At 42.1% G+C, this 16,265-nt stretch overlaps 1 protein-coding gene across 1 annotated transcript in view; it reads right to left on the reverse strand.

The window, feature by feature from the left end:
* Positions 1-16,265, reverse strand: part of LOC126457304 (uncharacterized) — a 99,853-nt gene that overhangs the window by 16,497 nt on the left and 67,091 nt on the right. The window lies entirely within an intron of this gene.

Raw genomic sequence — 16,265 nt, forward strand, 5'->3', positions numbered from 1 at the left:
TATTCCTTATTACGCTGACAAGAGCAGAAATATTGCTATTTTCTGATCACGAGTAACGTACAGTACAGGAAATAAGGATATATGTAAAACTGGTTCTTCACAGTTTTTAAGTGTATGCATTGATCACGAATTGCATCAAAATCACATGTTACAGATCTTTTCCAATGCTTGAGCGCAGCAATATTTGCTCTAAACTTATTTCCTGATTTTAGTGCTTAGACCACTAGAAACGTAGCTTAGCTTGATGTTGAAAGGTCTCTGTTGGATTCCTTTCATGTTAATTTCTTAAATGTGTTGTCATTTACGGCATAAATTCCTCTTCTAAATTTACTGTGGTGTTTCTGACTATCTGGGAGGAGACTGAGCAATGGAACGTGTTACTTTTACACATAAACAAGAACGATGTGTCACACTACTACACTTTAAAACACAGTTTATATGTAATTCATGTCACACAGTCTCATACGGAACCTACATCCGCTTTCTTTTATATACTGTATATGATAAGATACTGTCATCCCCCTTCCCTTCTGTGTGAGAGGATGAATGAGCAAATGTATTTCTAGTTGCATGCTGGATGGTAGCAGACAAGCCTGTCTGCTAGAGAACAGTAGGACCAACGTCGGAACAGGTAGCTACGCTTTCTAAAAGCGAAGAGGTTTCTATTCTTAGTATGGTCCTGTCCGTTCCTTGTCATGTTGGTATAGGAAGCTGCCTCTCTGGCCACTTCTGTTTGTATCTGTTAAGCACGCTCGGTAGGGGCCCAGGTCACTCTGTCGGTGGCGAGCGTCTGAAGTGGTAAGATCTACGGCTAAGCGCGTGTCTGCTAAGTCCGTAGGACAATGGATTTCTCAGGTTCAGCCTAACTGAAAATTTAATCTTTATTTCAGGTTTAGCTCTAAAATATCTAATGTTATCTTAAATTGCAACGCAGTGTATTTCTAGTGTGAAGTTCAGAATATCTTCCAGCAGTTGCTTTGTCACTACTTTGTGAGTAAAGTGAAACCACGTGTTGATCAGTAACTCTAACTAAGATCATCAATCTTAAATGGGTATGTGCGTGAGATTATAACGTCTCGTCTTGACAATATTTTTCAATATAGCAACTTTTCTTTATGTTCAATCCACGTGGGGTGTACTTTGTGAGACCAGTACCACGTGCTTATACAATTGTTTGACCCATCAGGTTAATAGTAAGACGATAGTAACCAGTTCGAGGTTTTTCTTTTGTAAATTGTTTTTCGATCTAATTTATTTTAATTATCAAAATGACTGTGGAGTTACACTCTTTGTGTAAACCAAGTTGACCACAGGAAGAATGTGGTGTAATCATCAAAGTAGCCCTCAGCTATTCTTTTCGGGAAGATTTCACAGAGAGTTAGTATGAATTTAGTATACAAGTGTGTGGTAATTACATGACGGACAGGATTGCGCTACGAAAGTAACTTCTTTAACTTCTTTGGGTGAGAATTGAATCGGTTGGTTGTGGTTAATTTCCTCTTGCATATGTTTCAACGTTCTTCGTGTGTTATTTTATGAATGTAGTGTTGTATGCAGTCTCCCAGTCTTGGCTCCATATTTGATGTGTCCTGTAAGATTACAAACTCACATTTTCACAATCCTAAATAAGGCACCAGTTCAGTTATGAATCAAGTTTAATATGCTGAAATTTCAATGATCAATGTTAAAATAAATTTCCAAATATAAATTGATTTATTTCTTTTTATTTAAATTCTCTTATATATATATATATATATATATATATATATATATATATATATATATATCACCGGTTGTCGTATGACGATTAAAAGATTATAATTAATGTTAGTCTGGTTGGGAATTTGGTAAGCTAGACCGGATACCTGGTGAAACAGTTGCGCAGTAATGCAAGGTTAACTTCCCCAGACAGCTCACAGCATTTAAACAGCTTTTATTGTCTATCAATACCGCCTTCATAACAAATTAAAGCAACAGCATTACAATGTCTTATGTAATAATTTCCTGTAGCAGTTCCATACGTAGACACAAAGTACCCATTTCACAGAAAAGTGCTGTAAGGATACTACATCCTTTATCTAAACAATTGCTTAAGAAACTGGCCACATGATAAGCAGTCTCACAATACATTTACTCTTATATGAAGTTTGATATGAGGAATGGGACACTATTTTAAAATAGTTGTATTCATAAATATATCGATTGGATCAAAAAGAGTCTCCAATATCCACAAATTAACATTACATTTGCACCGAAAGGAGCACAGTATGCACCCATAAAAAGATTTGTCCACCTTTCTAGTGATTAAAAGTATGTCTGACTGATGATTTAATATGAATTTCTGAACAAAATGCGTGTATGTAATTGGGCTATACTTACAAATTTTGTCCTTTATTAAGGTAAAAAAAGATAAAAATCGAGTTATTTGAATGACCAGCACGTAGCTATACTTTCAGAGAAGTAATTTATCTTACTTATGAATCCACTGACACGATCAAAATACGAAAAGAATGAAAAATACAAAGAGTATGATCCGAAAAGAAGAAATGAGTGAATGTTTTAATAGCATTAGAGTCTGAGACACAAAGTAGCTATTGAGGATGTTAAATGCCAGCTTGTCTGATTAGTGCTAAGTAGCACTTACCTATAAGGCTTAATAAAATTAATAATTGTCACACAAATTTGTTATGAATTGGAATGATAATCAGATTTCTACAGCGAATGGCTTCACTTTTACGGGGAAAAAACAACAGTCTTTGTGAAATGTGAACTTAATGAGGCGCGGATTAATACTATCATGCTGAGCTCAAACTTTGGCAAGCTGCACAACAGTTTTCCAATCACATTTTACAACGAGGTCGCCAAGAAAAGTTGAAACATTGATTTCTTGTGTGATTCTGCTCCGTTCGCATTTAGGGTTTATTAGTGGGTTATCAAATTGCGAGAGGAAGGGAAAAGTGAAGGGGAGACAAAAACATTTTAATAGTGGCTGAGTCGACGTTTTTAGAATTAAACAAGTAGGTCGGAAATCCTTATGTATACGAGTTTTTTCATGTCGCGTTCTTTATTTCGAAGTGAGGTGGTGGTAGTAGAGGAAAGCTAATTACGTACATACACTCATTCATTCATTTCCATATCCAGTCAGCATTTCCAGAAGGTAACAGCTCCCATGGCCTTGTTGTTTCCCTCGATCAGGCCCTGTGTTATGCAGGGTTGTTGATGTTGAAGACAAATTAGCAGGTGGGCCGGGTCTTGTGTTGTTCCGCACTCGCAGCATGTATCTCCAGCAGCTGGAAGAGGGTCCCATTTTCGTATGTTGATCTTGCAAAGAAGAACGCCCACCCTACGACGATTGAGCGATCTCCGAATAGGGTATGACAAGTCATTTCCTGGAGCTAGCTCTTCCTTTACAGAGATATCAGGTGGTAGTTTGCTCTTCCACCTGGTGATGAGGTTAGACTCTGGTGTTCCCTCTAGTGGTTGAGTCCTGGCGATGAAGCTCTTTCTCGACTTCAGTCGACGGACTGCAGCCTGATGGTCATGCAATGGATGTCGGGGATCACAAGTTTGCTTAGCCCTCTCTGCATCAGCAGCAACAGCCCTTCTAATAGTGGGGGGAGCTATTCTAACAATCGGTTAGATTTTATCGACTGGAGCTGGCTTCACACATCCCGACAAGATACGGACGGACTCATTCATTGTAATATCAACCTGTTTGGTGTGAGTTAATGCACTCCACACAGGTGAAGCATACTCTGCAGCAGACACACACAAAGCAAGAGCCTAAATTCTCAGGACGGGAGGACTTGCTCCCCAGGCGGTGGATGTATGCTTCCTCAAGATGTTATTCCGTGAACTAACTTTCAGCCTGGTGCTATGGCGATGTTTCTTGAAGGACAGAGTTCGGTCAAGGGTAACACCCAGATGTACTGGTGTTGCCATGTAACGTCCAGTTCCCGTCGAGCTTCTCTATTCTTCAAGTGAAATGCGCACACCTGAGTCTTGTTGGAATTTGGCTTTCGATGATTAGCTTTGTAGTAGGAGCCAAGCGTATCTAGCGCAGAAGTCAACTTTTCCTCTGCTTCTTCAAACGTCTTTCCTTGAGCAGCCACTGCAGTACCGTTAGTATAGATGAAAAGCCTGGAATTTTCCATTATGGGCTGGTCATTAGTGTAAACATTGAAGAGCAGAGGGGGGAGTACACTGCCTTGAGGTAAGCCATTCTTTTGTATGTGTAATCTGCTCTTCTTACCATGGAGAGAGACTGTTCTGCAAAGAGAGTACCAATAAGGGATGTTGGTAATCTTTGGTGAGTTGGTAAATTTTCCTCAGCAACATACACTGATAAGCCAAACCGTTATGACCGCTGTCCACCGCGACGTTGGGTGCCGCCTGGTGGCGTTGAGGCGGTAACGAAAGTATGTAAGAGGAGCAGACAAGGACCGGGGATCACCCTAGCGAAGACATGGGCTGCAAATGTGGAGATACATTGAGATAAGCTACTTTGACAAAAGGCAGATTATTATTACGCAGAACCTGTGAGCTAGTATCTCGAAAACGGCGAAACTGGTCGAATGTTCACATGCTACTGCCATGAGCATCTACGGAAAGAGGCAGAATGAGAGTGAAACTACTACTAAGCGCTAAATGGTTGGACGTCCACGACTCTTCACCGAATGTGGTGTTTTGAGGCTTGTCTGCTTTGTAAAGTAGGATGGTGATCTGTGGCATTTCTGGCAAAAGAGCACAATGCTGGTGCACGCAGAAGTGTTTCGGAGCACACCGTTCATCGTACATTGTTGAACGTGGAGCTCCACAGCAGACCATCCCTACGTATTCACATGTTGATCAAACTACATCGTCAATTACGATTACAGTGGGCACAGGCCGTCGGGATTCGACCGTCGATTAATGGAAACGTGTCTGCTCTTAGTGGTGAATCACATTTTTGCTATACTAGGTCGATGGTCGTCTCTATAGACGCCGTCACTGAGGTGAACGGCAACTCGAAACGTGCTGCGCGACATGGGCATAGACTGGTAGCAGCAGTATTAGACTTTGGAGACATTCTCCTGCGCTTGCAAGGCACCTGTGATGGTAATCGGAGACACCCTGACAGCTGCGAACCACCTGCATCCCTTCATGCTTGGTGTCTTTCCCGACAGCGATTTCTTTCACCAGAATAAACGTTCGTGTCTCGGAGCCAGAACCATGCTACAGTGGTTTGAGGAGCACTGTAACGAACTCACGTTGATGTTTCGGCCACCAAATTCGTCTGATGTAAATCCTGTGGACACCATCTGGGTCGCTATCGGGCAGCATCATCCCATTCGCAAATAAGTGTCCCGTTATTTACGCGAATTACATGACGAGTGCGTAGACTAGCTACACTTGGTCCACGACACAATGTTCCTGTAACATCTCCCTCTGAAGATGACCCTGCAGTGGCTCGTAAACATGTTTATGGTTGAATAAATCGTAAAAAAGCGACTGGTTGCATATTTATTACCAGATAAATATCTTGGCTCGGACCAAGTACGGGTGATTTCATCCCTTCTCGCAATGGAATTCCACCGCACTTTTAATTTTACACCCACAAACAGAATCGTAGAATAGTTTCGATACGCTTGCGATACAGAGAAACGATTCTGCCTGGCGATAGCAGTCAGCGTAGAGCGGGGCGGTGTTATCGGCGCAGGGGTGCTGGTTATTCTTCGTATTTTGTGTAGTATTGTATTGTATGTTAACCGGGGACCTAGAAACGACGGAGAGGCTCCATCCCCGCCGCAGCCGCAGTGGTCCACAACCCCACGACGACTACCGCAGTCCACTTCACCCCTCCGCCGCCCCACACCGAACCACTCTTTCAGGGTTATTGTGCGGTTCGGGCCTCAGTGGACCCCCCACCCCCAGGGAATGTCTCACACCAGACGAGTATAGCCCCTACGTTTGCGTGGTAATGGTGGTGTACGCGTACGTGTACCTGAGGCGGAATAAGGGGAACCAGCCCGCATTCGCCGAGGCAGATGGAAAACCGCCAAAAACCATCCACAAACTGGCCGGTTCACCGGACCTCGACACAAGTCCGCCAGGCGGATTCGTGCGGTGACCAGGCGCTCCTTCCCAGTCCGGAAAGACGTGCGTTAGACCGCACGGCTAACCGGATGGGTTTCTTCGTATTTTACTGTCCGTGTTAATACAAATCGATACAACAAATACCGCACATGACTAATTTTGGACCGCTCTATCGAATGGGCACTTAAACTTCCCCTTTTAAAAATAATTTTGTTTGTAACGGGAAACAAACCGACGCTTTCCGTCGACAATGGACTTCGCGTGAAAGATCTGATGAGCCGTAATTGTTTGAGCTGACCCTGGCTACACAACTGCAGATATCTGCCGAAACACCAGAGCCTGACGACTGTTAGGAAGGACACGCTGTGTGTGTGTGTGTATGTCCATGTGTGTGTGTGTGTGTGTGTGTGCGTGTGTGTGTGTGTGTGCACGCGCGCGCATGTTTTTTCTCTGGAATAAATAATATATGAAAAGAAAAATTATTCGGATAGGTAAACATAAGAAACGTCACTGTTTCTGCGGAGTTACGAACACACGCTAGTAAGTAATTTTCAAGAGCAATGATTTATAATTTTTTAAGTAGAACATAATATTTTATCATGTTGCTGAAGTATTCAAATCAGCTGTGTACAGATCACTTTGTACAAAATTTCTTTAGGGAGCTAGAAACCATCGAAGTTTTAGAGCTGCTTCGATGTGGTGTTTGAAGTCATCTAGAGTTGTCGGTTCTGTGACACAAACACGAATCTACTGGTGTCAAACCGGGCGACTGGGCGGGCAGTTCCTGAGGACCAAGGCTTCCTAAACATCCGTTTTGTTGTACAGCATCATGCGCACAAAGCACTTGGCAACCATGTGCTAAATCCACATTCGGCCTGTATGCGTGATCTTTTTGAGTAAGATTAACTGTCGATGATAGAAAATAGACATATCTCACCCGTCGGAGAACTGGTAAGCAGTGTGGGATTGCCAATTTCATGTTCAAGGATTCCACACCACACATTAATGCACCGACGATCGATACAATCTACTCACCTAGACTTTCTGTGACGCAGTAATCTGTATTGCGACGGTTCAGTGTAGCGTAACTTGTGATAGTGGAGTCACCACAGAACATAATAGACTGTAAGGCGTACAGAGTACAAGTGTTCACGGCGCACTCGCAGAAAGTAGCTCCCTGTACCCATGTAGCTCCTTTGCCAGTGACAGGTGGTAGTGTGAAACCTGAGACCGCGTAATGGAAAGTGTTGTACCTAGTAACACTTTCAAATTTTCGCGTCCACCCAGCCCTTTAATAGAAGTTAAATATATTTTCTTAGAAACTGACAAACGCAGCTATTCATTTTGCCAATTATCTATTAGAAACGAGAACCAAAATTGAATGTGTTTGTCGTGTAATATCAAGAAAAAGTTTCATTTCCATGTATTCGTGAAAACATTTTCGAAATTATGAAACAGGCGAACAAAGAAATACGCGTAATGCACAAATGTATAAGTACAGCTACCGAGAGATATGGGGCAGTGGTTAGCACACTGGACTCGCATTTGGGAGGACGACGGTTCAGACCCGCGTCCAGCCATCTTGATTCACGTTTTCCCTAAATCTCTTCAGGCAAATGCCGGTATGGTTCCTTTGAAAGGGCACGACCGATTTCCTGAGCGATATGGGGCAGTGGTTACCACACTGGACTCGCATTTGGGAGGCCGACGGTTCAGACCCGCGTCCGGCCATCTTGATTCACGTTTTCCCTAAATCTCTTCAGGCAAATGCCGGTATGGTTCCTTTGAAAGGGCGCGACCGATTTCCTTCCCCATTCTTTCCTAATCTCAGCTTATGCTCCGTCTCTAATGAACTCTTTGTCTACGGTACGTTAAACACTAAACTCCTCCTACAAGTACAGCTACTTCGCGTGTCTACACGCGATTATGCAAACGCCTCTGCGGCAACGCCTCTTTATACCTCTATTGTTTTCGCATACAGTCGTTTGGGCTTCAAGGCTGAAAGCTGTCAAAAGCTTTGCCAGGTGTCAGGGATTTCCTGAAGTTGACTCGACTGCGGGAGTGTCATGTTTTAATGCTTCATGCATGATGCGGCGCTTTTTCAAGCATCTCAGTGCTTATGAAGCCATATGTCTTGAATTATGAGTCGTGTCTAGGTGCATTCTGCGGCACATGTGGATACCGTCTGCGAAACAAGTTGCGAATAGAGTTTGTAGCAAAGAAGTAATAAATATAAACATCGTGCATGATGCAACAGTTTTTCACACATCTCAGTTATTACGTCGTATCTTATGATGTATGTATCATACAATAGTGTAGGTGCATTCAGCGGCATATGTGAATACCGTCTGCCAAATTTCTTGCGACTACAATTAGTAACAACGAAGTAATAAATGTAAACGTCATACACTATGTGCCAACGGGCTTGCCGCAGTGGTAACACCGGTTCCCGTCAGATCACCGACGTTAAGCGCTGTCGGGATGGGCTAGCACTTGGATGGGTGACCATACGGTCTGCCGAGCGCCGTTGGCAGGCGGGGTGCACTCAGCCCTTGTGAGTCAAACTGAGGAGCTACTTGATTGAGAAGTAGCCTCCGGTCTCGGAAACTGACATAAGGCCGGGAGAGCGGTATGCTGACATGCCCCTCTATATCTGCAACCAGTGACGCCTATGGTCCTAGGATGACACGGCGGCCGGTCGGTACCATTGGGCCACTAAATAGCTGCTTTTTCATGCATCTCAGTATTTATGACGTCATATTTCCCTGAAGTATGTGTGGTATCCATATATAACTTCGTAGTTACATTTAGTGGCGTATGTGGATACAGTTTGCGAAATATGTTACGAATAGAGTCAGTAGCGAAGAAGTAGCAATATTAAACGTCATGCATGATGTGACAGTTATTCAAGCATGTCATTGTTTATGACGTCATATCCCCTGAACTGTGATAGGTAGGCGGTTCTTACCGCCACAGCATTTTTGCCTGACATTAAGAGATAGGTGTACCAAGTTTGGCTGAAATCAGTCTAGTGGTTTAGGAGGAGATGACACACACACACACACACACACACACACACACACACACACATATATATATATATATATATATATATATATATATATAATGTATGGATTCCATTTTGTAGTGACAGCATTCACTTCATGTGTGCTGCAGTGTTTTATGAAGTTACAACCATTACTCTGGAAAAGTGACATTTTTACAAATGTGAAAAACTGTTCCAAGGTACAAAACAGTCTTGTACCTAGGAACAAATACTGTCTGTGAAAAACTTTTAAAGATGCAACATAATCTTGTATCAAGGAACAAATACTATTTTCTACTCAAATTTAAAAGTTTTGCAGTCGAGGACATCTTGTCAGTACTACATTTAATAATTTGTGTTACATTATTACTCTATTACGTACAAACAATCAGTAAGTGAAAGTAAGTTAAACGGAAGTATAATCAAAAACCAATTACAGGTTTAAAATGTTATGAAATAGAAGCTATTGACTAACCAGCTCAAATTTTCATTTTCAAGACAGGAAAAATTGTTAAGAAGATACAGAAATTCAGTTCATTTGCAAATACCACGTCTTCCATGATAGGAGACCCCCTCCGTTTCAAGCTGCAAGTCGGTGCACAACTGATGACACGTTATCTAACTAGTTTTGTAAGTATACAGAATTTTGTTCACCATAAAACTTTGTAGCTAAAGAGTTAATAATATCCTCAAGATAATTCTATTGTATTATACTGCACTTAAATATGTAAAACTTGTAATACTTACTAACAAAACGCTGCACCAAACACAACCTCATGTCTAAGAACGAAAGTAGTAGAAAATGCTAATCGCTTACGAGATAGCGTGTTGTGCAGAGATTCCACTCCCACATTTCCTTGTGCCATTCAACCTGCGTAGTTACTCGATACGATGTTGTTATGTTTGCTCACAATGTGCTTGTGTGTACCTTGAAAGAACTGCGATTTGCTAGTCAGTTAGCGTGTGACAGTCCAAACAGTCCAAAAAGTAGTAGAAAATGTCGGAAAACTGTTTATGGTGGTTTCTAGTGCATAATTCTTTATACAATTTAGAAATCTGTAACTAGACTAAAATTGTGACTGGATGCACTATAATCCAGGTAGTATGAGCTGAAATTACGTATATCAGCCTAACTTGGTAGATATGCTAATGTGTTGATTCGGAATCGATTCACGGAGGAAAAAAGTTCTTTTCAGTTTTGACCACTAGGTGTAACTCTGGTGCTGTAAGCATATCGTCGACGTCTCCGGTGCTTATATTGTTCACATTGTGTAAGCGGTGGTTGAGAATAAAATCAACAGTTGGGTCTCTCCCTTGTTTCACTTTATCTACCCATCTCCTATTCCTAATCCATTATATATGGAAACATTTCTGTATGTCTTTCTGGGATTCACAGCGCCAATTTGTACCTGGTGGCCAAAATTGGAACAAATGTTTTCCTGCGTAAATCGGTTCCGCATTAACGCATTAGAATATCTACCAAGTTTCGCTGCCATACGATAATTGCAGCCCACACTGGACCTTTGTGAGTAGATGCACTTTAATTGTAACAACACAGTACAACTCTCTCGCCTACTATTTGCCACACAGAGATAAAGCTGATATTATTGACTGGACATGAGGATCGTCTTGTATTGTCATATGCTCACTTCTTTCTGGTCTTCGACTATTACGACCCAGCCTTCAGAAACTATTATTGACTGGACATGAGGATCGTCTTGTATAGCAACACTTCCATATGCTCACTTCTTTCTGGTCTTCAACTATTACGACCCAGCCTTCAGAAACTACTAATTTCTTGAAGTCGTTATTTAGCAAGTAAGCTGATGGAACACTTCGACTAAGATACACTATGTGATCAAAAGTATCCGGACACCCCCAAAAACATACGTTTTTCCCAGTAGCTGCATTGTGTTGCCACCTATTGCCAGGTACTCCATATCAGCGACCTCAGTAGTCATTAGACATCGTGAGAGAGCAGAATGGGGCGTTCCGCGGAACTCACGGACTTGGTTCAAATGGCTCTGAGCACTATGGGACTTAACATCTTAGGTCATCAGTCCCCTAGAACTTAGAACTACTTAAACCTAACTAACCTAAGGACATCACACACATCCATGCACCAGGCAGGATTCGAACCTGCGATCGTAGCAGCCCCCCAGTTCCGGACTGCAGCGCCTAGAACCGCACGACCACCGCGGCCGGCAACTCACGGACTTCGAACCTGGTCAGGTGATTGGCTCTCACTTGTATATACGTCTGTACGCGAGATTTCCACACAAAATCCCTAGGTCTACTGTTTCCGATGAGATAGTGAAGTGGGAACGTGAAGGGACACACACAGTCCAAAAGCGTACAGGCCGGCCTCGTCTGTTGACTGACATAGACCGCCAACAATAGAAGAGTGTCGTAATGTGTAATAGGCAGACATCTATCCAGACCATCACACAGGAGTTTCAAACTGCATCAGGATCCACGGCAAGAACTATGAAAGGTGGGAGGTGAGAAAACTTGGATTTCATGGTCGTGCGGTCGCTCACAAGCCACACACCACGCCGGTAAATGCCAAACGACGCCTCGCTTGGCGTAAGGAGCGTAAACATGGGACGATTGAACATTGGAAAAACGTTTTGTGGAGTGACGAATCACGGTACAGAATCTGGTGATCCGATGGCGGGGTGTGGGTATGACGAATGCCCTGTGAATGTCATCTGCGAGCGTTTGTAGTGCCAACAGTAAAATTCGGAGGCGGTGGTGTGATGGTGTGGTCGTGTTTTTCATGAAGGGGGCTTGCGTCCCTTGTTGTTTTGCGTGGCACTATCACAGCACGATGGTTTAAGCACCTTTTTGCTTCCCACTGTTGAAGAGCAATTCGGGGATGGCGATTGCATCTTTCAAAACGATCGAGCACCTGTTCTAATGAACGGCCTGTGGCGGAGTGGTTACACGACAATAATGTCCCTGCAATTGACTGGCCTATACGGAGTCCTGACCTGCATCCTATAGAACACCTTTGGGATGTTTTGGAACGCCGAGTTCGTGCCAGGCCTGACATCGATACCTCTCCTCAGTGCAGCACTCAGTGAAGAATGGACCGCCTTTCCACAAGAAACTTTCCAGCACCTGAATGATACCTGCGAGAGTGGAAGCTGTCATCAAGGCTAAGGGTGGGCCAATACCATATTGAATTCCAGCGTTACCGATAGAGGGAGCCAAGAACTTGTAAGTCATTTCAGCCAGGTGTCCGGATACTTTTGATCACATAGTGTATCTCACGGCATTAGTCACGCCTGCTTCCTGGCATGTTGGCATTACTCGTGCATTAGTAACATCCCAACGTACACACTGGATGTGTGCTGCACATTTATTCCACGTCAATATCTGTGGTATATCGAATCTCGTTTGTTTGTGTATTCAGACTTACTTCGTCTGCGCCAGTGTAAGAACACACTTTACAATCTAAAAGAACATAACTTCAAAAAGGGCATCGAGAAAGATTATCGCTACGTGACACCAGCAAGTTCTATGTAGCACAGTGTCGTGCATCCATACCTATAACTTTGAAAGCTTCTGGCTCCATTACGAAGGCTGATAGAAAGTTAATTTAAATAGATTTCTACTTAGTAGGTTTAAATATATCAGCTAAATGATAGAAAAAACTATGTTCTATTAAAAAAATTACAACTCATTGCTGTAACTCTTCTGAAGAAAACTTGATAATCTAAGTTCACAGCTCCACAGAAACAGTGACGTTTCTTACGTCTACTTATCAAATAAATTTTCCTTTCACATATTATTTTGCAAGTTTCAGAGAGAAAAACGTTACCTGAAACACCTGGCACGTATAAAGCACGTTCGACAACGGATGCAGAGATATTTTGTACCAACTTCCTGTTTTATTTTGCTTATCATCGCCTCAGCTGTAAACAGTACAACTACCTTTACCAAAAAGAGTAAATAATCTTTTGAATTGTCGATCAGTGTGATTTGTTAGTGTAGCATCTGTATTATCACCAAATACTATCAGTCATTCAGTGCCCACTGTGATTGTAATCATATCGTAGTGATTAACAGTCATAATTTTTTCTATTGAGGTAAGAGGTACTCGTCCCCTGTGTAATTTGCTTGTCAGTTCTTTGTGTGTTGATACGTTTCCGACGCATCTTTAATTTATCGGCTTTATCTGTCATCGCTAATTGAGTTGGCGCCATTTGTGACGTGACCGGAAAGCATAGCCCTGATAAACACCACTTGCGCAACGTCGGTATAAAAACTTCATCAAAGAAATCAAACCTGAAACTGGGTGATGAACCAGTGGAAAATGAACACAGCTCAGAAGTTTTATATTTGCATGGGACACTGATAGAGATCAGTAAGCACTGCATTGGAAATTTGCCACTTGAGACAATGATGTATATAAGAGTCAATTGTGCTGACCTCCGTCAATCCTGTGTGGTAAGGATCCCACAGCAGAGCGACACTCTAGCAGAGGACGGACAAACGTGGTGTAGGCCCTATTATTATTACTATTATTATTATTGTTATTGCAGTGCCTAAACCAGCGAAAAGAACGAATGACATTTTAGAAACACGCAAAAATTCATTACAAATAGCCAGTAGACTAGAATCAGATTGCAAATTTTTCGGTTGCCCTGTACTGTTGTCTCTGAATTAGAAGGCCCTCTCGGAAAGGTCCGATCAGGGGAAGAGGATTTGAAAGAAGAATGTCCATTTCTACCATAAATAGTTAGCGCTCACACACATTTACATGATTGTTCTGCAATTCTCACTTAAATGTTTGGTAGAAGCTACAAAGAACACTTTCAGACTATTTCTCCACCGTTGTAGCCCAGAACAGCACGTGGGAAAAAAAATAAACACATAAATCTTTTCGTACGATCTCTGATTTCTCCCTATGTTGATGTAAGTCACAAAAATACTTTGGCAAAGTTGGTGATTAAAGGTTCATGAAAAACGACTTTGTTTTCATGATTGCCATCCCTTATTGTATCCTTGACACTCTCTCCACTATTTCCAGATAATACAAACCGAGCTGCCCTTCTCTGAACTTTTTCGAAGTCTTCTGTCAATCCCATCTGATAAGGATTCCGTACCGAGCAGCACAGCTACTACCAGTAATAATAATAACAAAATTAATACTAATAATAACAATAAGATGCAAAACTTATCCGACAAATAATTGTATTTTTAGAATTTTGTTGCTTTGTACATAATAAAGTACAGTTTAGGGCAATAACGAAATAAAGTGTAAGCCTTTGAAACTCTCCATTTTGCATTTTTGGGTAAGTGGGAGTTTTTCGTGCTTTTTCATTTTTTAGTACAAATGTACAAGATCCCTAACAGATGTATTAATTCACGAATTTATTTCCAGTCTGAAAATCAGATATTCTTACGCTGCACCCACACAACAACTTGTGCTAACTATCACAATCAAAGGATTTGTTCTAGGATGCCCTATTTCCTTTGCGGCTAACCTTTTTTGGTAATTTCTTTTCTGTTCCCAGAACGAGATTTTCACTCTGCAGCGGAGTCTTCGCTGATATGAAACATCCTGCCGCACCGAGATTCGAGCTCGGGACCTTTGCTTTTCGCGTGCAAGTAATCTACCGACTGAGCTACCCAAGCGCGGCTCACGACCTATCTTCACAGCTTTACGTTCCTGTCACAATTTAAAATAGATTCAGCATAGTTCATTTTCACATTGACGCGATAGCCCATTCCCACATAGTAAGCAACCACCTTCAAACACAAAGTGCCGTTTGTGGAAATGATGAAACTCAGGTAGTAATGTCTACCAACATGGTCGCTTGACTAGAATACAATTGAGGCGCGGAGATCCATAAGTGCCTAAAGCACACCGCCGTTGATCCCACACTTAAGTGAATGACAGCATAACCAGTGATACAGCTTTTCGTGAATTTTCATAATTATATACGATGTGGGCCTACAGCACGGGAAACCTGATTCACCATAAGATCAACAGATTTCAGAAGCTTGAATAAATGCTACTATCTCACAATCTACACTGACGTGCTTGTGATTCTCACAAGCAGCACCCACCCCTCCCCCACCTCAGATTTAGTGGCAACAGCGCCGAATCAAAAACTGACTACAACCAAGAATAAAAACAGGAAGAAGATGCACTGAACTGCGAAAACAAGCGAATGAGAAACAGTGAACGGTACAAGCTCAAGAATTACAACATCGGGCACAGACCAGGAGCCTTGGCGTCGTGATTAAGCAGTGACAGTGTTGGACTTCAAAGCGAACGGGCCTGTTCTCAAAGCTCCACCGTGTAAATTTTATTTTCACAAAAATTATGAACTGTCCATCTGGTCACTGACGTGTCTATTCGTTATATTGAAATTTATGTCTGTGTTGTGGTGTAACGTCCGTCTGCAGCAGCTAGTTGTAAGGAAGAGACTTATAATGAAAGTTGATTCTGGACAACTATCATATTAGCAGCTGAAAGGAAGTGGCTTTCGAATGGGAACCGCATGCCTTTCATGACAAAGTGACAAGTCAACTGAATTCTCCACCAGACAATACGTCAGGTGTGTCACACACGGCATTGGTGACAGTACGTGAGTCTTATGAATCTCTCATCGATGCACCTAACTTCTACGCCTGCAACACATCTGGTGAATCACACACGGCATTGGTGACAGTATGTGAGTCTTATGATATGAATCTCTTATCGATGCACCTAACTTCTACGCCTGATGAGTGAGTGTGATATGCCGCCTTGCCCAATTTAGGTTTTAGTGTAAATGTGATCACTCCCAAAGAAATCTTGAAAACAGTTGTCACACATGCTGCAATAAATGGACGCAACACTTTCACAAACACACAGTTTTCCCTGTGTTCTATCAAAACATATGTTTTAACGTTTTTGAAGTTGCGTAACGTTTTGGAAGTTTTGACTCTTGAATTGCTTTGTTCTAACATTGTTAATGCCGTTTATTTATTATTTTCATTTCTGTAAGATGTCTGTGTAGTACCTCGCCTGCTCTCATTGTTCATTACATTTATATGCGACGGTAACGTATTATTACCACATGACTCATACACTATAACCATTGTATAGTGTGACAGCTGCCAAGGCTACAGAAAGAGAACAAAC

This window comes from Schistocerca serialis, chromosome 1 (assembly GCF_023864345.2).
Source record: "Schistocerca serialis cubense isolate TAMUIC-IGC-003099 chromosome 1, iqSchSeri2.2, whole genome shotgun sequence".
Classification (NCBI taxonomy): Eukaryota; Metazoa; Arthropoda; class Insecta; order Orthoptera; family Acrididae; genus Schistocerca; species Schistocerca serialis.